Consider the following 25,927-nt stretch of genomic DNA (forward strand, 5'->3'; position numbering starts at 1 on the left):
CTCAAGATGGCTTTGGTTCATTGTATGACAATCTAACCAGAATGGAGACTTAGTAAACCAAGGTGTATTTGCAAGAAAAGTAGAGGCCAGTTGACAGTTTCTGTTACCTTATAAATGGAAAATTTAGGGAGAGCAGAATCTCAGCCTCTGTTTAAGTGTCAGGGCACGGTGAGCACCAGCTTTCCCTAAGGGATGTGGTGCTGAGGAAGATACCATGGCCATCAGGACAAGGGTCTTGCTAGCCAGGGCCCATCCCACTGACCACAACTGAGGCAAGAAAGACCAGTCCAGAGGTGATAGTCAGGTTTTACCAATTGTCCAGACTGTCAGGTGACTTTGTGATGATGAAGCAGGTCTGAAGAAGTCAGGCCAAAGGTCAGGGTCAGGAACAGTTCCTGAAGAAGGGTCTAGTGATGATTGGGTGTATCCACAGTGATGAGACGTGTGAAGTTTGGGAGTCACATACAGAGTGAGATCAACAGGGTTCATGTCGGCGATTGAATCACAGACCCAGACCGGCAGGGAATCTGAATCATTTATTCAAAGGAATGAGTTGATTTTATACACTTTTCCAAGGCACAGTATTTCCTTACATGGTGATCCTCACTACATGACCTATCCCGTGTTGCCACATCAGCAGCACACTTCCTTCTGTGGGATGATCACTCGCTGTTCACCCGTCTGTCAGCTCCCAGCCGGCTCCTCTCCATAGGGGTCTGCCCTGTGACACCTCCTCCCCCCAGGGTCTGGTGGAGACAAGCCTCTGTGTGCTGCCATGTGCCTCTGCAGGCAGGTTTTACAGCTCACAACCCAATCTTACTTCTCCCCATAGGTTCATATTAGGCAGAGTGAAAGGCTGTCTTCTTTTCCATGGTGTGATGTCGCTGCTGTCTGTGGGGACAGTGAGAAAAATGACACAGAAGTCCAAGTCCAGGATAAATGGGATTATTTAATTAATTACAGACTCGTTTATATAGCTTTGTTCACAAGAGTGATATAATATTATTGGGTGCTTGACCATACACCTCCCAGTGTGATTGGCTGAATGCTATGACACCCATTTCAAAATACTTTCTTCAGTGTGGAAAACAAGACTGTGCATAACAAGTTTGCACCTGTGAGATAAAGTCTTGGTGTAGAAAACCCTCTACACTGTTGACAGCTAGCTTGCGTGAGAAAGGAGACTTTCACAAGCTGCTGTAAAAATTAGGAAAATTTCTCTGCGAGCTTTTTTAGCATCTACAGTGTGATACACACAGGAATCCATCATGTGTGTGCATCCCATGAATAACCTCATGAGGCTCAAGAGCTTTGTTTGGTACTTTTACAACCACCATTAACCTGAGAGAAAAAAAATTCCAAAAGTATTTTGCATGTGCCCATTAGTCTCTGAAAAGTAATGTAGTTCCTTATCCCCATCCATCTACAAAACTATATTCATTTTCATTCATGAGTTCATTTCCCCTTGTATTGAAAAGTCATGCTGGTACCAATGAAGAGGAAATCTCCTCGAAGAAGTTACGATAGCCTTTGACAAGATTTTAAAGTCAAGCAGGAAGTCAGCAAGAAGTCAATCATATACCCCACTAAGTGCTCATAAAATTGTTATTTGCTACATGTTTTGTGAGCTTCAAATCCGGACATTGGACAGATGCAGGTTTTCCATCTAGAAAAGCACCAACAAAGACCTCTTTTTGTCCATTGAAAGAGAGGGAATATGAAGATCTGCACAGGCTTACAGGATGCTGGGAGATTAATAAAGGCAGCCAAGCTGTGATAATCCAGCTACAGCATTTGGGTGGATGATACATACTTTAAAACAGCTTTCTTTGTGTGAACTACAGCATGGAAAAAGGAAGAATGTTGCCCTGAAGGTGGTTCAAAGTATACATGATTAAAAGCGGTGTAGCAGTCAACTCTTTTTCACTCTTTGCAGGAAATGAGCACCAAGAAAGATTATTTTGGAAAGAACAGAATGCACAGGAGCAAGAGCAGGGCAAAGAGCTCATCAGCAAAAGCAGCAGGCAGGCTTATGTGTGGAATGTTGCTGAGAACTGGGCATCGGAATGTACCTATCCCAAATAAACTGCATTGCTTAGGCATATCATGAGCTTGACTCACCCACCCTCCCCTTCCCCAACAACGGTGTTACTCATTCTAAGACTCCTTGTCTCTGTAATGATCACTCCAAGTCCTGCTTAGGTGGTGTGACTTTCCTGTGGCTCTTCATGTTACAAGTCATTAATGATGCTGGGAACAAGTGACAATATAACTGAAATGAGAAAGTATTTACAAGTACTATGGTTCTGTAAAATAAAATATGTGGGAGTTTTGTAGCATTTATGTGTGGGGGAGATCCATACTCTCTGGCTAAGGACAATCTAATCACTAAAGAACTAAGATAGGCTCTTTCTATGATTAAGGAGTTAGCACTTAACTGAAGTTGTCACTTTTATCTAGTGAAGAAAAACTAACATCTGCAAAAGGCAGTTCATCCACTCTTAAAATATGAATTTAAAACAAATGGAAAGAAGAACCTCTGGAGATCCTTCTTATGTCTTTGCTGACTATAGAAGATGCTTTGATACCTGGTTTAGGCCAGAAGAGTACATTTAAATGCTGAAGGCAGGTGAGGTAAATCTCATTCTTTCAAACTGTTCTGGGGATTTCAGCAATTTTCAGTCAATAAATTCACTTCCTTTCAATAGATGTTATTATACATATTCATATTAATTCTGAATCACAGATATATTTAAATAGCAATGTTAATGACTCCTTGGAATTAACAATAAAATTCTCTTGTGATCCTGAGAGAATAACATTTTGAATAATCACACTTTCAAGGTAATCTGTATGTCTTTGAAAATAGTTTTTGATAGTCTGAAAACTGAAGACAGATTTTTTTTTTTCCCTTAAAGGTTTAATGACTAGTTCCCTTACTCCTTTTGCTGCAGGCTGTTATCATTATGGATATTAAACTACTTCAAAAACTCTGGGAAGTGTTAAGTTGCAAATATACATTCCTGTTGTACAGAATTACTTGGATGGTGATTAAAAGAATTAATGCTGCTAGTAACCTAAGTGTTCTAACACATTTTCTTGGCAAAATCTTTTCCAGCTTTCTGTTTAGTCTTTTTTTTTCCCTCTTTTCTGCTACAATATATTGGAGGTTTTTTCTCACTTGCAGAACTTCACATTCAACCTTGGAAACTTTTGTAATATGAAGAAATTAACTCTCTAATCAGTATATGACAGCAGTCCTATCATTAATTTGTTAGCTTTCTAAACAGGTACCTTTGTGCCTTCTCACCAGATGGCATTCAGTCTATGAAGAAGTCATATGTAAGCATCCACAAACAACTTAATTGCTATTTTTTAAATCTTTCTTTAGAATTCTCCTTTGCCAATCTGCCCACAGAAATGAAGAATTAAATGCAGCATTTCTCACGGTTGGGTGTTGCTCCTGATTTAGTCTGTATCTCCTGTCTCTCTTCTACAGAGACAGCAAGCTTTTGGGGCATTGCTTTTTTTTCATTCAAAACAGCTCTGGCATTTTACAATAATAAACATCTTGATTAATACACAGAGCTGCTTGATACTTATGTTAACATGCGAAGACTAGAACACCTAAACTCTATTTTCTAGACTTTCTTTTTTACTTTCTGCCTGTGTTTACATGAGAAAATTTGCCAGAACAGATATATCAGAAAAAACACTGCTTGCTTTCCGTACCTAACTTTCCACTCTTTGAATAGTACTAGAAGTAACTAAGTACCTGTTGTCATTTCTAAACATTCACCATATTTAGTAAATAATCCATACTTTATAAATGACATTGTTCTATAGAGTTTTCGGACTTGTGGTATTTTCTAGCTTTGGACTGTACATGTGCACAATCTCATAATCGAATGTTTTATCCCTATGTCTATTAGTATGGCTTGTGAGAGGGAGGTGGGGATGGATGTAATTGTCAATTTATGTTTTAGGTGGCATAGAGGAAAATTATCTGTGTATCTAGAACCAAAGTTGCATTGTATAACCATTTCTTTTATACTGGGAGTTTATACAAGCCGTATTAATTCAGATTCAATCTTATGTAAATCATGGCTTTGCAATCACTTAGGAGTTGTATCATGTTAATCTACAGTGACAGTGTGCAACAGAGTCTAGAAGGTTGTTTGATTTCACACTCTGTAAATGACAGTTCTTGATTTTCTGTAATATTTTGGATCAGAGACAAAACCTTGTGTCAGTAACTGCATATTAGCTGGACAGTTACAGCTGAAATGCAGAACTCTTGTGGTTGGGTGATATGATCAACATTCATCACAAGCTAATAATGGTGATTCTGAACATCTTAATTGGAGATCACACAAATCTGTGCAGTGTGAAATAAGATGTCTGGGCAATTGCAAAGATTTTGACTGGTCCTTGCGCTGATAGCCTGCAGAAGATTTTAATATTCTGAAGTCACACCAGATGGGCGATCTGCTGCAGTATATACCTTGGATCAGTTTTAAGCTGCAAGGGTTCTGTATCTGATGTCACCCCAAGGGGAAAATAATAAACGGCTGCACTAATGACATTTTTTAATCTCTCTACTCTTGATTTACCTAGGCTTTAACTGATGCAATAGTCAGTTTAGGAAAATATATAAGAATCTGTTAGTGATGCAGAAGCCAAATGTATAAAATGTCAGGAAAGAAGAGACATCTGATAAAAACCCTGATTGAAATCGGAAACTGGATTACACAGCTGAAGATTCAGAAATAATATATAAAAGCATGACATAGCTAGCATTTCCTGAGAACTGAAATCAGGACGACCAATTTATGCTTAAGGAGCCTACAATGCTCTGAAACTACAGACTTGAAGGACAAGAAAGATGATAGGCATATGATAGAGACATGCATGGGTTGAAATTTTGATACAGACCTGCTCATATTCTGGTAACCAGGACAGTGACTAACATACTGAGTAAGAAGCAAAATTGACCCCACTCTGCAGAAGATACAAGTGATGACATAGAAAAAGATTGTGCCAGTCCCATCACTGGTTCCCATTAGTCCATCAGTACAGCAATATATGAAGTTCTCTAGAGTCATGGGACATTCAGTTTGTCCTTTTAACTTTTCTAGGGAGTTGTGCTACATCAAAACCTGACACTGGGACAAGCTGGGAATTGCCCCTTGGTAGTTAAAGGATATTTAATATACAGTGGGTTAGGGGACTAAGCTCCTAACATTTTTCAAGGTCAGGACAAGATGCTGAGAAAGCTTGATACCACTTGAAATTTTTAAGAAAAGTTCTTTCAACTTCCATCTCTGTCATTAAAAACATTTTTGGCTGGACTTTCCTTCTTTGAGAATCGGAGAAGACAGGATAGAAGGAAGTTACGTGGGACTCTAGTCCAGCACTCCAGCACATTATAGGATAACTTATACTTGACTTGCCATAAATGAGCTGAAAAGCCAGATAGGTGGACTGATTTGTTCTGAAAGTGTGATTTGCTGAAAAATATGCTGCCTTTGTTTGAAAGGCCACAAATAATCCAATTACATTAATTCTGAAGAAGACTGCTTCCTAATGTTTAACTTGAAGACAACATATCCAAATTGGATTATGATAGACATAGCTGCCTTATACCTGAGGCCTGCTCAAGAACAAGTGATGTCATGCACTGCTCACCTCTGAAGTACTGATTAATGAACAAAGCCCTTCCCAGAAACAAGGGTCTAAATGTCTCAATTCCCAAGAGAGTTTGCATTTTTTTCATTGAGATGCGCAGTACAATACAGTGAATTAAAGTAATTTTCAGTTCTGTAGCTGAATGTCATTCCCTTTAAATGAGATACTGGCAGTTAGATGGCTGTGATTGCTGCCAGCTGTCAATACCCCCAAGGAAAGCCGAGATACTTCTACGGTGGAAGATGAACAAGCAGCCTGCTGATCAAACACATGACAAGTTGTGTCAGAGGATTAGCGAGTTAAATAAAATAGATGTGTGTTTACACTCTTCTAGTCATAAACAAGCTGTCTGTGAGTTTTCTTTTTTTCCTTGCAGAGAACACTTCATACTCCAGTGTGTTAACTGGTGTTTGTAGTTTCTGTTGTTGCATTATGGAATACATGTCTCTAGATAGAATGGAAAGGAGCTAAACCAGCCATTTTCCTGTTGTCCAAATGTCTGTCTGTTTTGCTTGGATAAGTACCCTTTAAATATACAACAGGAGTAAAAGTGATTCACTCGTTACTGTTACTTGTTGTAGTAAATGGATATATATAAAATTTCAAAACTAGGCACTCAAAATTTGAAATATGCAGTAAATTCATGAATCAAATACCTGCTGTGCAGTACAAGTCAGGTATTAGTGTTGCACACAGTCAGTTACCTTCTCTTAGGTTCTGTATGCATAATTTAGACATACACACCAGATTATGCCTAATTTTGTAAAAGGTAGTCCATATGTTTTGTGAGCCCTCTTCTGTTTCTTCTTACTACACCTGCTTACTCCTAGTGTTCAGCAGAAAATTAGCTGAAAGCAGTAAAAAAGGAAGTGAAGACTACCAATGCAGTTTAGAAATTCTAAGAACAATCTTAAAAAGTTTAAATCTGTCTTTACATCTATGCACTGTCAGGTGGCTGAGACTATGAAGTGGTTTTTTGGGTTGGTTTGTTCTCTTTTACAGCCTTCAATGTCAGCCAAGTGACATGTTTTAAAAGTCTGTGGAGCTGATTAGTGTTGGGTGTAGGTGTATAATCTTAACAGAGGTACCTCCTGGGAGGACATGTCCAACCTTAACACTCAATAAAGAAACAAATAATATTTAATTATATTACATGGTAAGGAAATGTGAAGTTTTATTCCTCAAAGAGAAAAAAATTTTTTTTTCCTTGACAAAGGGCTAGGTTGAATGGAAATATCATAAATCCGTATGGGAATATATCTGAGTACTGCATGAACACCAAGGTGTCTAAAGTCTGCAGAAATTCTTAATAAATCTCATTGTGCCTTCTGAGACACCAGCCACTGTAAAGATTTTTTTGTCTGAGTTTATTAAAAGCTTCTGAGACACTTTTAATGACAGGTAGTCATTATGTAGCAGCCGCAGTGGGGAGTCCTGTAGTGTTTTACATCTTATTTGTCAATTGTCTTCCTATTTGGAGAGACATACTGGCTAAGTAAGGAGGCTAATCACCAAGGCCCCCTGTCCTTTCATGAGGCAGTTCTTAAAACTCTTTCAAGAGGAAGAGAAATCCTAGACAACTCACAAACTGAAAAGCAGAGACCAGACTGAACAGTCAGCCAACAGCAGTCATGAGAAGGGAGCTACAGAAGGGTTAAGAGCCAGGCCTATCATGTGTGTATCTGAAGGGAGGGCGTCAGGAGGATGGAGCCAGGCTCTTCTCAGTGGTGCCAGGCAACAGGACAAGAGGCAATGAGCAGAAAGTTCCACTTGAATATGAATTCAAACCTTTTTTAATGTGCAGGTGACTGAGCACTGGAAAAGATTGCCCAGAGAGGCTGGGGAGTCTCCATCATGGAGAAAGTCAAGAATCATCTAGACACAATCCTGAGTAACAAGCTCTAGGGGACCCTGCCTGAACAGGAAGGTTGGACTAGATGACCTCCAGTGGGCCCCTTCCAACCCCAACCGTTCTATGATTCTGTGATTTTGTGTGATCTCATCTTCTTCAGAGGCAGGTGGTCTGTGTGATTTTCTCGGTAATCCTAGTTTAGGCTTAGCTTTGTGCATAGACCAAGGCTTCATAGACTAAGAATAGAAGTTCTTAGAAGTATTTTGTTTTCTTAGTTTTTCTAAATGTGAAGGCTATGAATACATTACTGGAGTGGGATATAGGACCCAATTCAGTTTTTGCTCAGATACAGATCCACGGTGACTCTAAAAAAGCAAGTGGAGGCTGTAAAAACCAGTCACAAAGGCTGTGTTTACACCTCTGTAGTGTGGTTCATTTTAATATCATTCCTAGCTTTCTAGGTAAGGGAATAACTGAAATGTGCTGTGTCTGTCCTCCCCCAAAGCACATTCCTTTTCTTTGAGTACCAGTGGTAGGTGAAGGGTTGGTCTGTGTGTGCAGTCTAGCTGTGATAGTCAGTGAATGCCTGGACCAGGGAAGGCTTCTCGTTGTAGACATAGCTGATGAAATGCCTCTAAAAATTAATGACACATAACATAAATTGCCTTCTGAACATCATGAAGGTTGATTCCCTTTTACCTCTGTGATGTCCTGCTAATGTGGGCACCTGACGGAGGCTGGGTAAAAGGAATTCCCTCCTCCTCTTTTCTGCTATGAACCTCTTTAGTGAGGTGCCTTTTTTAATCTTCCTTTTGCTTTAAAGGGAGCTTTTGTTCGGTATATTCATCAAGATACTACCTTTTTTTTTTTGTAGGCCTTATTATTTAAATGTCTGACAACATCAAAACTTGAGTGCACTGATCTTTAGAACAGCACAGTGATGTAGGAGGGCTCACCACTGCCTTGGAGAAAAGGAACTGAGGACTAAAGTAGCTCAAATGACTTCTCAGCAGCCACACACTCAATTTGTGGGTAAGTAAAGACTCCAGTTCTAAGTGCCATACCTGCCCCAAAACACATGTGCATGCGGAGGGTATGCATGTGTAGTCACCAGCTGGGGAGTAGGAGGCCCTGGGTCCGGGCAGGGTTATCAGGTGGGCAGAAGGTCTGTGCTGGTATTTGGGGGAGCCTGTGAGTGTGGGATGCCCATGGGACAAGTGTGTGAGTTCTTCATGTGTGCAGTGAGGATCCAGTGGGACCAGCCAGTCAGTCAGGGACCTGTGGGATGAATAAGGGGGATGCGATGTGGGAAGGGGTGCCAGGTGGGCAGAAGGGCCATGCAAGTCCTCAGGGGATCCATAAATGTGTGTGTGCTTGTGCACAGCCGAGGAAGTGTTTGACGAGCGGACAGTGAAGGGGGTTGAGAACTGGCTGAGTGGTGGCTCTCAGAGCGCTGTGATCAGCGACAGAGCCTGGCTGAAGGCCTGTAGTTTAGCAGCGGTCAGTACTGGGTCCAGGCTTGTTCAACTTATTCATCAAAGACTTGGATGAAGGGACAGAGCACACCCTCAGCAAGTTTGCAGATGATACAGAACTGGGAGGAGTGGCTGACAGACCAGAAAGCTGTTCTGCCATTCAGTGGGACCTGGAGTGGAGAGTTGGGCAGAGAAGAACTCAATGAAGTCCAGCAAAGGTAAGTGCAGGGTCCTGCCCATGGAGAGGAATTACCCCATGCCCCAGTACAAGCTGGGGGCTGATCTTCTGGAAGGCAGCTCTGTGGAGAAGGACCTGGGGGTCCTGGTGGACAACAAGCTGTCCATGAGCCAGCAGTGTGTCCTGGGGGCCAAGAAGGCTGATTGTATCCTGGGCTGCATTAGGAAGAACATTGCCAGCAGGCCAAGGGAGGTGATCCTGCCTCTCTACACGGCCCTGGTGAGGCCACATGTGGAGTGCTGTGTCCAGTTCTGGGCTCCTCAGTACAAAAGAGACCGGAGAGGGTCCAGCAATGGAGGTTAACATGGTTAAGGGCCTGGAGCATCTATCTTATGAGGTAAGGCTGAAGGAGCTGGTGCTGTTTAGCCTGGAGAAGAGATGACAGAGGGCAGATCTTATCAATGTATATAAATATTTTAAGGAAGGGTGTAAGGAGGAAAGAGCCAAGCTCTTCTGGGTGGTTCCCAGCAACAGAACAAGGAGCAACAGAAAGAAACTACAACACAGAAAGTTCCATCTGAATATGAGGAAAAACTTCTTCACTGTGAGGGTGACGGAGCACTGGAACACAGTGCCCAGAGAGGTTGTGGGGTTCTCCTTCCCCAGAGATATTCAAAAACTGCCTGGACATGGTCCTCTGCAACCTGCTGTAAGGTGAACCTGCTTTAGTGGGGGCTTGGATTAGATGACTTCCAGATGTCCCTTCCAACCCTAACCATTCTGTGATTCCAAGAACCTGTTGTGTGTCCTGCACTAGTGACATTCTGCCTCTGCCTCTGTCTGATGTGAGTCCTGAATGTGGGAGCCGCTGGGGGCAGTACCTTGTCTGTGGCTCTCTGTGTGACTGGCTGTGTTGGTGTCCTCTGTGAATGTGTGTGTCCACATGAGTGTGTGTCTGTGTGTCTCTGGGATATGTACCCGGCTTTGCTGCTGGTTGAACCTGCAAAGAGGAAGGCATCAGCCTTGTCCCTCAGCCTGGACAGAGACCCTGGGTCCCCTGGGCTGGGCTCCAGTGGCCAGACAGGAGGAATCCCCAGGCCTGGAGCTGCTGGAGCTGGTGAACACTTGTAACAGCTTAACATTATGTCTATGTTACACTGCTTTAGCTGGATACTCCCCAAAATTAACATTTTTTTTCCCTCACACTGTCCTTTAAAGTTACAAAGGTATTATACTTATGGAGACATAGACTACCAAGATTAAGAGGTGTATTTTCAGTGACTAGTCTTTTTAGGTTCTTCCACTTAAAGGAAAAAAAAGTTCATCATAAATTACTTTCGGTGGGTTTGAATCTTGTCATAATGTTGTAGTTAATAAAGCTGGAAACCCTCTAGGGCACATAAGGGCCTTAGTGCCCTGCAAATAAGGAATTAAGAAATGAGGGATGAAAAATTATTTGACATTTTTAAAAAGTTTGGCTTCTGATGTGGTTAATATCACATAGCATATGTAACATGCCACAGAGGTCACAGCTTACTGCCTGAGGTGAGCTAACTGAGCAGAAACCACAAGGAGAGATTATACCCACAGAAACAGTTTATTACAAGAGAGCTGAAGGGCATTGGCTGTGAATAAGCTAGAGAAATTTATGCTGTAGTTTAACCATCACTTTAAACTCCTGAAGCTGACAAAGAGACATTTGGCCTTCCCTGGATTACTTTTCCTGCTGCTGTGCCCACATAAACAGCTGTGCTAGACAAAGAGAGGTGAGGGCAGAGGAGAAAGGAAAAGAAATATTCCATTTTTAACTTGGACAAGTTTTTCTGCCTAGTTTACTGCCTTCTATGTTGGCACAAGTGAGGAGTTAGTATAAGGATGGAAATGAATGGCTGAGCAAGGGAACCATAATGGATCTCTTTATTTAGCTGGCCTGTGCTACATAAAAATGACAGCAGAATTATGACATTTTAATTGCTTTGTGGATAACTAGGAAAATGGGTTTCCTAATAGTTCGTAGCGTCATTCAGGAAGAATCCCCGAAGGTTATCTAGTCCCAACTCCTGATAACAGCAGAGCACTTCAGTGGTCATTGAAGTGGCTCACGGCCTTCCCCAGTTGGATTTTGAATGTTTCCATGGTGAAAATGACAAACCCCCTTTGGACAGGCTGTTTCCAGTCCTTAACCCACCTTTGGAAATAATTTTTTCCTTATGTCCTGTTGGAGTTTATTTTGACAACGTATCTCATCTGGGGGAGCCCTGACCTGATCACTGTGTTTCAAATGCAGCCTCCATAGTGCTGAATAAAGAGAAATAATCGACTTTGTTGACCTGCTGGCTAAGCTTTTGCTAGTGCAGCCCAGTATGTGGTTAACCTTTGCCACAACAGGGTACACGGCTGTCTCACATTGAACTTACGGGCACCAAGATAGCTTCCCTGCTGGTCCTTCTCTGCAGAGCTGTTTTCCAGCCCTATCTGTCCTGTTGTATGGAGGTTTTTTCTGTGATCTTACTGTGCAGATCTCTAGCATATGATTACCTTGGATGAAAAGAGCAAAGTGATTCAGAAAACTTTGAAACAAGCCCGCATTGAATTTCCTATTTCCTAGAGTGGTGTCCTAGTCCTCTGGGGTCCTTAAAAATCTGCAGTTTGTTGTCTTTCCATACTTTCCTCTCAGTCTGCTAAGGTTAACCTTGCCACACTTGCTTTCTACACATCCATGATCCTCCTCTTTGGAAGTTAAGAGTAAACACAGTAACAGCAAAACTTTTAAAAATTGAGAATATCAATGAGAAAGGAAAAGGACAAGAAGGCAGAAACATGGGATGCTTAGCTTTGCAGTTATTAGGACCCTGGCACACATAGTTGATTGCATAAACAATCAGAACAGAGACTATGAAACTAGCATATGTTACTAACATTAGAATAGTGCTGCCATGTCAGATAAAGCTCTTTTTAAAGTATATTTTCTTCCCTTTGTAATGATTTTGCTTTTGAAATTACTCTGTATGAAACTGTGTTTAATCATTACAAGTGTGACTATCCCTACACTGTTCAAATGCCTTCTCCTACTACATTTTATTTCTTATCAGGAACAGCACTCCAAACACTTGTCTCAGTGTTCATATCAAAGAAGACAAAATCCAGGCCTCTGAAGGACTGAATTGCTTTATGCATTTTTGTTCATCACAGAGAACAATCCCCATACTTACAAGTGCACTAGGTGTATTTGTAGTGCCTTGCCAATTGCAAGGAAATTTTTTCTACTTTTAACATTCTGCTTTGCTCATTCTTTCCTCCATTGTCATAACTGAATTCATAAAACAGTTCTTTTTTTTTGTTTTATAAATGAAACATTATTCAGGAAGAGAGCAAGAATGCATGCACAGAAGTCATTGAAGAGTCACCTGTATTGATAAAAGACCTCTTACTTTCAATAATGAAAAATAATAAATTTTGACATTATATGAAAAAGGTAAATTTATTGTTTGCTCACCTTAAAAATACCATTTCACCAAGCAAAGTAATTTTGGAGTAACTTCTTTCATATTCTTTTACTTTTATAATAATTTAAAGACACACCTAATTAATGTATCATTTTAAGGATGAAGAAAATATGATGATAAGGTTCAAGAGTGAAGGTTAGGTTCAGTAGGTGCTCTTTATCCTACACAGCAGCTCTGAGAAAAAAATCTATTCTGTTCCTTTTTTCAAGTTCTTGCAGCAGGTTCTGAGTGTATTTTGCTATTTTATCCATCTCAAACACGCTAAGAGACTACTTTGTCATTATATCCGCCCCTAACAGCAGCAGATTATTAGACCTGGATTTAACAGAGTGAGATTGACCTGCAACAGTTTGAGAAATTGTAACAGTTAGAAAAGTTTGTGTGTCTGGGGTTCTTTGTCTGTGAAGACCTCCCACCCATTTTGTTCCCAGGTTTTCTTTCCAGCTATATAGAATAACACGTGAAAAATAATAAATGCAAAATTTTTCAGAATAAGTATAACCTGTTTCATGAATAATTCATTTCTGTCTTGTATGACTTCATTATGTCATGTATAACTAGCACTTTGTACTGTCAGGCTGAAAAGCTACAAAAATTGTTTAACCGTGCAGCATAAATTCATAACTTGTAATTTGAAAAGTGACATGATATTGCACAAGTTCTTGCATTCTCAAACGTGCTTTCCCAGATAACTTACTTAGGATTTAAAACATACAAGACTTAGAGGTTTTTTTTCTTCAGTCATAGAGGTCTGCTTTTATAAAAACAAATTATATGTTTCATAATATTTACTGGCCTAACAGCTCTCATAAAGGAATGACTTTCAGACTCATTGGTCTTAATTCTGCAAGATAGCTAAAGCCATACCTCAATATTTCATCAGTTATGTCAGATACCTGATACATAGTAATATACCATCTTCTAAGTGAGGAAACTCTGGCACTACTCACAAAAATATTGTTCCCTAATTGCCTAAAGGAGTCAGTAACACAGCTGTGAGTTTGCTGTGGTTTGAAGCCCAAGGAGTGACATGGCCTATCTGGTACCTGCACATTTGGTTAGTTTGTTGGTTGTTCCAGTGGGAAGAAGATAAAAAGTTTTGTTCAAGACTGTATTTGCAGCTGCAACTATTTGTTTGTGTTTGTATTAGTGTTCTGTCATGCAGTTCCATAGGTGCTCACCAGACAATGTGTTTCTGGAGAAAATGTTCCTAGAAGGATGGTAAGTAAGTAGATGGATCAGTTTGTCTTAGGATGTCCTCCTGCAGCAAAAGCCTCCAGCCTTCCTCTTCTTACATCTCTCAAACTGTGCAACTGAGTTACAAGGTCCTGCCTTCAATACCTATGTAATGACCAATGACCTATGTAATCACAGAATTGTTTATACTGGAAAAGATCCTAAAGATCGAGTCCCACCCGAGTCCACCACTAAACCATCCCTAAGCATCTACATGTCTTTTAAAGACCTCCAGGGATGGGAACTCAACCACTTCCTTGGCCTTTATACTCCCAGCAGTCTCCAGGGATGTAATGACAAAGGGCTTTCTTTCTCACCAAAGTAGCAGGAAAAAAAATGCCAAGATAAAGAAGGATAAGGGTGTTTGCACTTAGACACCAGAATTAGGTGCCTGAAATTTCCCTTTAGAAGTTTTTTGAAGGCCACACTTCTCTCCATTGAATAGAGACAGAACCTGAGCACTTACTTTAATATTGCTTCCTTTTAACTTTTATGTTTGTGACAGGTACAGAGTAAATCTCATACTTTTTTTTTTTTTTTTTTCCACAGTGTGAAATATGGTTTTCTAAGATTACTGTTCATGGTTACTAACAGTTGCTCCTCTGCACTGTTTAGAAACACCTGCATTCAGGGTCAACAATTTCATTACCCAGTCATAAATTCAGTTAAGAGCTATATGAACAGATCCTCACTGACTTGCCAGTGTGTCCAATAAGGAACAGAATCAGGATTAATTGTTAAGTTACACTCTAGTGTCCTTCCATCTCAGTGCTCCAAGCAAACTTAAAAACAACTTTCTGTTTTTGTTTTAACTGCCTCATTTTTTCCATCACAATCTGGAGGCGAGGAGAATCATAGGCATTGATATGGATTTCTTTTTCTGGTAAATAGGATTTGTTTTGCATTTTAAACTGTTGAACAGGGTCTTTTTCTTTCAAACACATTTTTCCCTTTAAGCATACCATTATGTATATATCTCACAAATGCAGGGAAAAGATCACTATGCAGAAATGGGACATGAATGACATTTTGCTATCCTGTACCATCGTGGTTTTAAAAATAATATGTTTGTTCAGATTTTTCTCTTCACAAACTGTGATCCAAGAGCAAGGCAACCTCATGACAACCAACAATTACAGAACATCTCAGAAACAGTCTTTAAAGGATGAAGCCTCAGGCAAGTTCTGTTTCCTATAATGTCAGAAGAAAAGTTAATACAAAGTGAGTCTTCAAATGAACAGAAACTAATTTGATACTTGGCAGTAGCTAAGGAAGAGCTTAGTTCTTCTTTAACTTTTTGTTTTGCTTTTCCTCTTCCCACAGAGAGATTTTGTAGTTTTTCATACTCCTTCATCAAACTTTTAAGGCAGAAGAGTTTAGATAAGACAAGTGATTCATTGAGCCAGACTTCCCAGGTGAAAAGAGTATGTTAAAATTACATATGAAGAATGCAGATAGGAGTTTTATATTCACCTATTCCCTACAACAGCCTGGCATGTGAGATTATGCAGGGATGCAAATTTGCTCTCTAAATTCCATTTTCACAGTCTTTGAACCAGTAGTAATACTGGGAATGCAACTACTGCTCTTCTCCATTCAGTATGCAGGTCACTATAAAATTGCTGGTTCAGAACCTTCTCATATGACCTACCATCACCTCTTCATGTCAAAAAAAGTTGCTAAAGACATCAGTTCTGAGCCCAAAGAGGACAAATAAATGACTGCCATCATCCCTTTGTGGAGGGGTTAGCACATTGCTTCCTTGGGACACCTGACCTTGCAATGTCATTGCAACAAATTAATTCTGGCCTATAGGTAACTTATTTGTGTAGAAGTTGGCAGAAATTGGATGATTTATCAATCTCATCCTTCATTTGCAATTGTAAATAGAGTATTGAGTAGGCGAGTTCTATTTTCATCATACAAATTGACTGTCTGGTACAGAATTACTCAAATACTAATCCTAATTTGCACCCAGTGCAATACTGTTTAAGTCAATGGGTAAAGCTGGTTTTTTGACCTCACACAGCAATTGACCCATTTACTTTTCGTTGTGTTCTGTTTGATGCTTTATTTATTAGAAAGACTGCAGATAGCCTGCACTTGTAATCCCAAAGACGAAGAAGAAAATTTGAAGTCCTTTTCTGAGGCAGTGTTATACAGTTGAGTTCTGTGATCTTCATTGCTGAGGTGTGTTTGTCACCCATTAATTGATCTTACTCCTAGTCCAGGTTCTAAAGCAATGTATATTTCGCATGGTCAACACAGATCTTAGAGCCTTCTTCATCTTGCTGTGTTGCTGGAAGGATCTCTGGCATTAAAGATATAGTTGCATAAAAGGAAGGGTTTGGAATTGACTGCCTTTTTTTTTTTTTTTTTTCAGCAAACGTGTTTAACTTTTTAGTGCATCTTCTTTTCTATCACCTTGGTTATTCTCCCTCATAGATTTCTTCTAATCTGTAATGATACCTAGTTTCATTATTCACTTGAAAAATTTTCAAAAAAGTGCTTTGTGTTTTCTCTCATTATCTCAGCCCCCCTAGAAGGGATTCTTCTAGGTAACACTTGCAAATTCAGCTCACTAACATTCCTTAATTCCTCCAAAGATGTATTTCTTTAACTATGAAGTCTACACATTTGTGAAAACTGTTGGACAGCTTGCATTTTAGAACCTTGCTGGTTTGGTTGATGAACATTGTTTTGATAGTTTGAAAGTTTTCATGCAAAAAATTGCCCATATCATAGTATAAAATGATTTGGGTTGGAAGGGACCTTAAAGATCATCTAGTTTCAACTCCCCAGCTATGGTCAGGGATACCAACCACTGGACCAGGCTGTTCATAGTCCCTAGCCCTAGTTCATCATCCTAGCCTTGAAACACTTCCATGGATGGGACATCTACAACTTCTCTGGGCAGCCTGTTCTTATGCCTCACCACCATCACAGTAAGGAATTTCCTTCTAACATTTAACCTAAATCTGTCCTATTTTAGTTTAAAACCATTCTCCCTTGTCCTGTTGCTGTCTGCCTGTGTGAAAAGTTGCTCTCCACCTTTTTGATAAACTCCTTTAAGTACTGAAAAGCTGTAGTGAGGTCTTTCCAGAGTCTTCTCCCAACTGAACAACCTCAACTGAACTCACTCAGCCTGTCTTCATAGGAGAGGTCCTTCATGCCCCTCCTCTGGTTCTACTCCAACAGGTCCATGTCTTTCCTCTGCCCCAGATTTGGACATGGGTCTCCAGGTGAGGCTTCATGAGGATATAGCAGAGGGGCAGAATCACCTCCTTCGACCTGGTGGCCACACTCCTTTTGATGAGGCCCAGGGTGCAGTTGGCTTCCTGGGCTGCAAATGCACATTGCTGACCCCTGCCCAGCTTTCTATCCACCAGAAACCCATGTCTCTTAAAGCTTTACACGACATTTTCCTCTGGATTTTTTTTGGTTTATGATTTTTCAATAGCATTTCCCAGTATGATAATCTGTGACTCTGTGTAATAATAATGAATTGGGAAAACACAATGCCATGTGGCTGATTTTTATAATGTAAGCAACATAATTCGCTAATCTTGTGCTGTTTACATGATTTTTACATGCAAGAATAAGTAACAAAAATAGTTGGTGGATTTTATGTATTCAAAGTTGAAAGATTAATCCTTACCCCAGCAGTTAAATACAAATCAGTAAGATAAGGGAAGATAGAAGTAAAATGATGAAGGTGAAGTCTGACACTTTAATTCCATTTTTTCTTCTTCCTCACTTTATCTGATCCCTCTTACAGTTTGTCCCCTAAAACAGGGTCCCACTCCCCCACCTTTTTTCCCTCTGTCTCCATAATGGATTTTGATTTGAATTGCAATATACATGGACTCACTGTCATAAAGCAAATAAATGGAATGCTATAGAGCACTTGCCTACCATTTCACAGCTCTTTTTGTTCATGAATTTGTATCTTAAATTTATTGTTTTAATATCTCAAAGTCCAACAGCTTATTAACTGCTCTGACACTCCAAATACACTTTTTTTGATCATGTGTCATTCATTCTAATGCCTTTGTTTTTTGAAGGACCACTAAATCTTATAAGCAGAGGTTTAATTTCCTCCTTTGAAAGAAAAGGAAAAAAATTACTAAAGTACTTGATGTTGGCTCTATAGCAATGAGGTATTCATCTCTATTTCTGTCTGTTGAGATGCTTTTCAGGCTAATAATTGCGAATTGATCATTGTAAAAATCTATATTACAGCAACAAAAATGACATATGCATTGCAGTGATAGGATTTTAATATTGAAACCATTTTTTCATAGTAATATTGCATGGGGATGCATGAACTTTTCACACTTAAAATGTATTTTGAGAGTTTCAAGAATACTTAGTATTTCTAATTATTTCATGTAAATTTCAATTCCCCCACTTGAATTGTTTAGTTAATAAGTACTGGAATTTTAAAATTACATTCTCTCACATTTTCTTCATTATTATGATGAGAATTTTATCTTCTTTGGGCATTTATATTTCTGTAGGTAATAAGCATAGTCAGTTGTTGCAAATCTCCTGATTCTGAGCTGGTTTCTGCAGTTTTTCATTCTGTAAAATTAATTACAAAAGTTCAGTAGTAGAACAGTTGGTAAGAATCAGGTGTGGGGTGAGGGGCAGAATGAAGAAATTCAAAATGCGGAGAATTAACTGAAGGAGGAAGAACCTGAACAAGCACCTGAGCCACAGAGATTGAAAAGCTATTTCCTGTAGTCACAGATATAAAAGTGTTTCATGTTCAGCAGGAGAACATGGCAAGGTGGGTTTTGTGATAGGGTGGTCTCCATCAGATGGACATCTTACCTTTAGTCTACTGGGGTTCATTTCCACCAGAAGTTTACAACAACTAGGAAAAACTTTCTAAGTCTTGATTTTCTCCCACAGTGAGTGTGGTAGCAAACAGGCTAGCACCAGGCCTGGCAAAGCATGATACTCGAAGAGAGCATACACTTGGAGAGAAGTGTGGGTCTACACCATAGCTCCCAGTGGAGGCAGAGCCATCCTCACCAGCTGAAAAGTGTTAGAGGGGTGCTGCTCTCCACAGGATAGAACTCGTCTGGTCCATACATGGTTCCAGGTTGACTCTTGCCACGTGTGGGCCTGTGGAATCAGCCCGGGGCATCTGCTGCTCGTCAATTTGTGTGAACCAAAGCTGTGTTTCTACTTCAGTTTAGCTAGAAGTGTTGGAGCAAGAAAATAAATCCAACCCTCCTAAAAGTTTTGATGTTAAAGAAAAAGAGGTAGAGATAGGATGACCCTCCAAGAAGGGTATTTTAAGGAGAGGGCTCTGAATCTGTGTGGGGCAGGCTTTGCATTTTCAATCCCTCTTCTGTTGTTCTTATATCTGTACTATTGGACACCATGGGTCATGCAGGGAATGGGAGCTGGGAGACTGATTCTCTCCTTTACACTTGAGTAGAGATGCCTGTCACGTACGCTGGTGTCATTCTGTACTGGGTGTCTGTGGTGGGCTGCTGGCAGCAGGGGCTGCAGGGCAGCCACTGCAAGGAGTGTCCAGGGCTGCTGCGTGCTGGACACAGCCGGTTCTGGGCCCTGCAGCCAAGGGAGTGGCATCTTAGGGAGAAGATACTTTAAAACGGGTAAAATGCTGCACATGCAGTGAGGATTGAGGGGAAAGCATGAGAGAAACAGCCCTGAAGACACCAAAATGAGAGAAGGAGGAGGGAGAGAGGTGCCCCAGAACAGGAGCAGAGATTCTCCTGCAGCCCCTGGAGGAGGCCATGGTGAGGCATGGGAAAAGTGTAAGGAGGAAGGAGTCATGCAGTGGGGCTCTTATGGACTGACTTCAATCTCCACTCCCTATCCTCTGTATCATGCAAGGAGGAGGAGGAGGGAGAGGAGCTGGGAATGAAGGACTGATGTGGAGCCTGAGAAAAAGGGAGGTTTGGGAGGGGGGCAGTTGTTTTTAGTTTTGTCTTTGTTTCTTACCATTCTATTCAATTGTTAAAACATTGAATTAATTTTCCAAAAGTCAAATCTGTTTTGCCTATGTCAGTAACTGGGGGGCAATTTTCCCATCCTCATCTCAACCCATGAGCTTTCTCATCATATTTTCTCCCCTGTCCAGCTGAGCAGAGGGCTGAGTGAGCAGTTGGATGGGAGTTTGGCTGTTAACCACTACTGACCCACCACACCTACAAGACAGAATTAGACATGGTCTCTAGTTCTGTCACTGATAGACTATCCATAACTTTTTGCTCTGTCTGAAACATCTGCAGTTACTTCCCTTGCAGTAGCACCACAGGCATTAAGTATCTATAGTCTGTAAAGTGGCACCTCCTTGTTATTCTTCATAATTATGCAGTGAGTAAATGATATGTAGTGAGTGTAATAAATAGTGAGTTGAAGGTATTTTGTTAAACAATCAACAATATCACAAATACAGACTTAAGGAAGAAAATATTTCAGGTAAAAATGTGCCAGAATATGCCCCTTAGTAAATGTCTTTTATCTTGCTATTGACAAATGCTTAGCCACTTAGGAGAAGTACAATTATTTTATTAATAAGAATTAATACAAGCTATTGATACTAATTAATGATGCAATTGCAATTCAGATGAACCCTCTTCGTTTTTAATGTTCGACTTAGCCATGATACCCAAGGCATTTTAAGACACTCACAAGATTAATTGTTTTTTAGGTGCAATTGCTATTTGTTCTGACTAGCAGTGGCCTATTGACTTTCTGAGACAATGACATAAGATCAATGAGGATTTCGAGAAGATGAGTAAAGTAAGCCCACAAACACTGACGTCTCGAGTGACATAGATATTGTCACCTTTGCTACTTTGCTCTATGCAGCCAGAATGAGACAAAAGCTGTTACTGGTCAGTGTTGTCTTATAAGCCTCTGTGAAACGAAACAGGCAGAGCTCGGCCTACTTCAAAGATACTGCTTGATTAGTATCAGGTCAATCTCTTCTACTGACACTGTCTGAAAAGACACTGAGCTTAGATTATTAGTGGAGGCAGAAGCTGCTCTAGTCCCTTATATTCATGTGATTGGAAAAAGCATACACAGATGAGGGCTGCTATGCCAGGGCAACATATTTCCTGTTCCAGTATGTATTTCTGAACCTAGTGTATATGGTGCATCCTGTTCTGATGTGGGTCTTGGCACTGGCACATGTGCTGAAGTTCTGTGACAAAGAATATAGAATGTATTCCTTTATTGAGGTTTCTTTTTCTTTCCAACCATCCCTTGCACTCTGTACTTTTAAGAAGCAGAATTGTGTACTCCTTCAGTGTGAAGAAATACTGCCTATTAGCTGTGACTGTAGTGAAGGTTTCTGACTCTGACTGCAGGAAACTGGTATTGCTGATAGAACGTAGCCTACAATGTTGTGAGTCCTCACAGGAAAAAGCTTTCCAATATTTCTATCTTTACACCAGATCAGTTACATTTGAAAAGTTTCAAATCATGTTTCCTCATAATAGTGCAAATCAGTCAGCTGCTTCAGTACATAGGTGTGGTTTTGGGGATATGAAATGGAGAGTTACTAAAGCCAAGGGAATTGTGGACATCAAATATGGAAATCTGTGTGAGCTTATTGACATGGGATTTTGGTAAGTTTTAGGAAGTAGCGGCATAGGAACTGTGCTTCTTTTCCCTTTTTTTTTTTTTTTTTTAAATAGTACATTTGAGGAGGACATGCTATTGGGGAGCCTGTAAAAGTAGCACAGTGAAGGCACACAAAAGACAAATGACAAAGATGGGGAGTAGGACAGTGCTCAGAAGGCAGTGGTTGAAGTTAGGAACAAAGTGCAAAAAGAAAACGCCGAACTTTCATGACTGTCACAGTTTCACTCTTAAGTCTGAAAGGATTCCTGACACCCATGGGTTTCTTCTGTCTTGCTTTCACGGCTTATCCCTCCCCACTGCTGTTCAATTCCCCTGCCCGCAGCCCCATAGAATTCCGTGCTCTGCCACCTGCAGGTCCCTGGGAAAATTCCTCTTTCCTGTCTCAAGCTGTGACTCATTTTCCAAGATGCGCCTGTCAGCATCTGGTAGGGTAGTATGAGAGGTGCTGGAACCTGTTCCGGGTGAAAAACCAGGGAAACAGGGAGCCCGTAGAGCTCCCGTACCTACTACAAAGGAGCTGCTTATTTAAAGCAGTGAGGCTGTGTTAGCAAGTCACTTGCCCTCATCTCGTTTTGAGCTACCTTAGGACTCTCTGCTGGCTGCTGCACTGTCTAATCTGGGCATGCCCTGTCTAATCCCTCGCCTGAGCACAGGGAGAGTCTCAGTGTGCTGTACACACACTGTGCAATAGCCATGATTGCACAGCTCTGGTGTTATCAAGTGGTTCTTCCTTATGTTAGCTGAGTGAAGAGAGGCAGTAACAAACTGAATTCGTACAGTTCTCTCCTAGATGTAAAAATGTATTTGATGTGTCTGTTAACTACAGGGTTCAAATGTATATGATATTTAGCATGTGGACAAAAAAAAGCAAAGACAAAAAGGAAATACGAAGTTTTGTCTGAAGCAAAGTCATCCCCTTAATCTCCTGTAATTATGTATCTAACAAATATTTCAAACAATAATAGGCTGAGTTTTGAGAGTTCTATAAATGTTATTTGTAAAGAAAAATATTTATAAACATTGTGGTTTTAAAAGTGTGAATTTATTTAAATGAAAGATACGCACTTACAATCTCAATGCCATTAAAGTTTGCTGTAAGAATAAATATCCAGTTGCAATGTGTCAAGCACATAAATGAGAAGGATGGTCATGCATGTGAAGAAAACTGCATTGTTCTGCTGCTTCTGAAGTAAATTACAAAAATCACAGAGTAATTGGTATAACTTGGAGATTAGAAATGTATCTCTTTATTCTTACTAATATATTTGCCCTTCTTAATTATAAAGATTTGAATCTTATTTTAAAATAATTTCCTACAAAATATTCTTGGGGATAGATGCTGCATGTTAATTCTGAATGGATTATTTGCCTAACCTTATGAAAGAGATAAATAGCTTCTATTTGATAGAACCCAATTTTAAGAAAACTATTTAGGCTATCTGGTAAAAATACTGATGCCTATATAGGAAAAAGGGACTCACATCTAGTTTAGCTGGTTTTATCTGTCATGCATAGGCCTTTACACACAAGAGTTGCATTTCTGTTGATGTCAGTTACTGTATGTAAAAAATATAGACAATATAGAAGTTCAGATAAACTTTTTCCATATTTTTGTAAAACTCTTAATTTAGTTCAATATCAGTTCTCTTGTGAGTCTGTAACAAGAATCTTGACTGATTCACAGAGTCACGGAATAGTTGTGGTAGGAAGGGACCTCTCGAGATCATCCTGTTCAATCACCAGCTCAGGGCAGGGGCAGCTATAGCAAGTTGCCCAGGTCTGTGTCCAGGCACAGTGTAGATATCTGCTCAGATGGAGACCTCATAATTTCTCTTGGCCACCTATGCCAGTTTCTGATCATGCTCACAGTAAAAAAAAAAAGTGTTGTCTTGTGTTCCAATGTAACTTCATGTGTTTCATCTTGTGCCATTGCCTCTTCTTAGTCACTATGGAGAAGAACCTGTCTCTCATCTTTATTTCCATCCATCAGGTATTTAAATACATTGGTAACACTCTTCTGATCATTCTCTTCGCTGGGCTAAACAGTCCTGTCTCTCCCAACATATCCTCTATGAAAGATGCTCCAGTCCCTTAAACTGTTTTCTTTCACTGGACTCACTCCAGCAAATTTCCATCTTGCACTGGGGATCTCAATGGTCCAGATGTAGCCTCAGCAGTGCTGAGTTGCAGGTACACTGGCAGATTCATCTGCTGAATTCCAACAGGTTGAAGATAATTGGGGACAGCATCTCTGATTTGGGAGGAAATCTGAATGCTGTTTTGAGAGAAAAAAAGTTAATGCTTTGAATGAGTGGAAGCAGGACACATCCAAACACCAGTGGAACAAAATAGGATGAACATTCCTATACAATGAAGGAAATGAGTGGAAAACAAAGCTTCTAGAGAGGCCTCTGTGCTCCCAGGAAGCCCTGTCTTCCACATAAAGAATGCCATTTTATATGTCTAGGTGGTCAACAAAAACAAGATGTGGTGTGTAACAGCAAGTATCAACAGGCAAGTGTCGACACTGTGTAGAGTGCAGTCTGTTCTTTAAATAGCACCATTTTTGCTCTGTTCCCTGCACAGGTTTCTGTGAATATTGCACTCAACTATTTTTTTTTTCTATGAACTGTGATGACATTAAAATAAACCCCAGATTTTCTTTACAATTTTGAGCTCAATACTTCCCATCAGGGTAGTATGTTTATTCATGACGATGTCTCTGAATCCCAGCAAAGCAGGAAACTGGGGTTGAAGATGCTTCATTCTCCTCCTGGCAAGGGACAGTTGGTTGTACATATAGACTGCTGTAGTAGATGAAAAGTAGTTGTAAGAAACCTAACAAAATATGAAATACAGGCTAGAAATAAAAATGAGTAACTACTAAATTTGTCATTCTTAGGGGAAAAAAACTCAAGTACACAACATTTGCAAGCAGCAATTTTATTCAGAATCCCCAAGGTACAGTAGTACTATTGAAAATGTCTCACTTAGGCAAGCTTCACTGCTTTTAAAAGGCAGAAAAAGTCAGCGAACATCTGGCTGAGATCTATTATCAACATAATCCTTACACTGCTTTTGTGCCCTCATTCAGTTATCCAGAGGCTCCATCTTCTTAGCAGTATCTCTTTATCTTTGGTCTCCATAGGCTTTTCCATCTTCTGATGACAAAAAGGACCAAGCTTCAAATGCCAGTATTCAGCGATAAGAACTGAGTGTGGATGCCACGTATGTATCCTTGAATTTCAATGTGGCTGACAGTTAGAAATTGGAATATCAGAAATAACGATGGGAACTGGGATATTAGCAGTAATATAATTTAATTGATTTTATGATCTTAACTTACCCAGGATTTACAGAAGCAGCTATATGCCAATGATTAAATGGATCTCTCTGCTGTTTTGTAAAAGTATTTACTTTGTATTTACAGATAGTTTTTACTTCATATAGGGTTTTGTATCTGATATGTCTTCATATTTTTCTTTAAAACAATCCTTCCTTCACTGAAGAATGTAATCATGAGCTAGTGGTGTCTGCATGATCAAATTTTAATCTAGTTAGTTTTGTTTATTCAGCTATTATAGCCTATCAAAATGAGATCTTGAGTAGAGCAATTATTCCAAAGGAAGAGTGTCTAGCTTTTAAAAACTGATATTGTATATATTCTACTTGTTAGTTGGAATTTTTATTAGCTTGGGCATCTGCCTGGACTTGACAAGCACAACCATGAATCAAATGACACGATAAATAATATTGCTATTTGATGGAGATGAGAAAAACAAAACAGCCATAATTAATTCCTAAAGAACAGTAACACTTTGTAGTCTTTTTCCCTGTGGGGGATGTGTGTGTAAATAGCTCCTTCTCCTGCAGTTGTTTGCACTCACAGTTTGAAATTATTTGGGATTGCTGGGAAGCACGGATTCGGAATGAGCCAATATGGTGGTGTTTGTGTTAGCTGTGCCTTGTGCTGCCAGGCCCTTGCTCGCCATGCTGGCCTGGTGCTGCCAAGGTCACCTGAGAGCACCCTGTACTTGCCACTCTTCCAAGACACTACTCATGCAGATTATTGTGTTTAGAACAGAACATTTAAAAAGAGGTCCTTCACCTAATTGTTCTAAATTGTCATATGTGTAGGAGCATAAAAGAGTCAAACTATTTCTTCAAGCAGGGAAATGAAAAAAAAATGGATTTTAAGTGCTTAGGAGGTTCTTGGATACAGTGATGGCAGATACCACAGAATTACATGGATGCATAGGGTAAAATAAAATGCATGTAAAAAATGAACAGTGGACAGCAGTATGGATTTTGGATCTTTTGCTTCCAAACTTTGACTTCTGCAGTTTTTCTTCAGTAA

The 25,927-nt window shown here is 40.0% G+C and overlaps 1 long non-coding RNA gene across 1 annotated transcript; it reads left to right on the forward strand.

Moving 5' to 3' along the window:
- The first annotated feature begins 644 nt into the window (after nt 1–644).
- LOC116439836 lies at nt 645–24,901 on the forward strand. Its single transcript, XR_004238316.1, has 3 exons — nt 645–2,629; nt 8,415–8,572; nt 24,719–24,901. It is a non-coding gene; the product is annotated as an uncharacterized LOC116439836 (long non-coding RNA).
- Nucleotides 24,902–25,927: the final 1,026 nt, after the last annotated feature.

Source organism: Corvus moneduloides, chromosome 2, assembly GCF_009650955.1.
Source record: "Corvus moneduloides isolate bCorMon1 chromosome 2, bCorMon1.pri, whole genome shotgun sequence".
Lineage (NCBI taxonomy): Eukaryota > Metazoa > Chordata > Aves > Passeriformes > Corvidae > Corvus > Corvus moneduloides.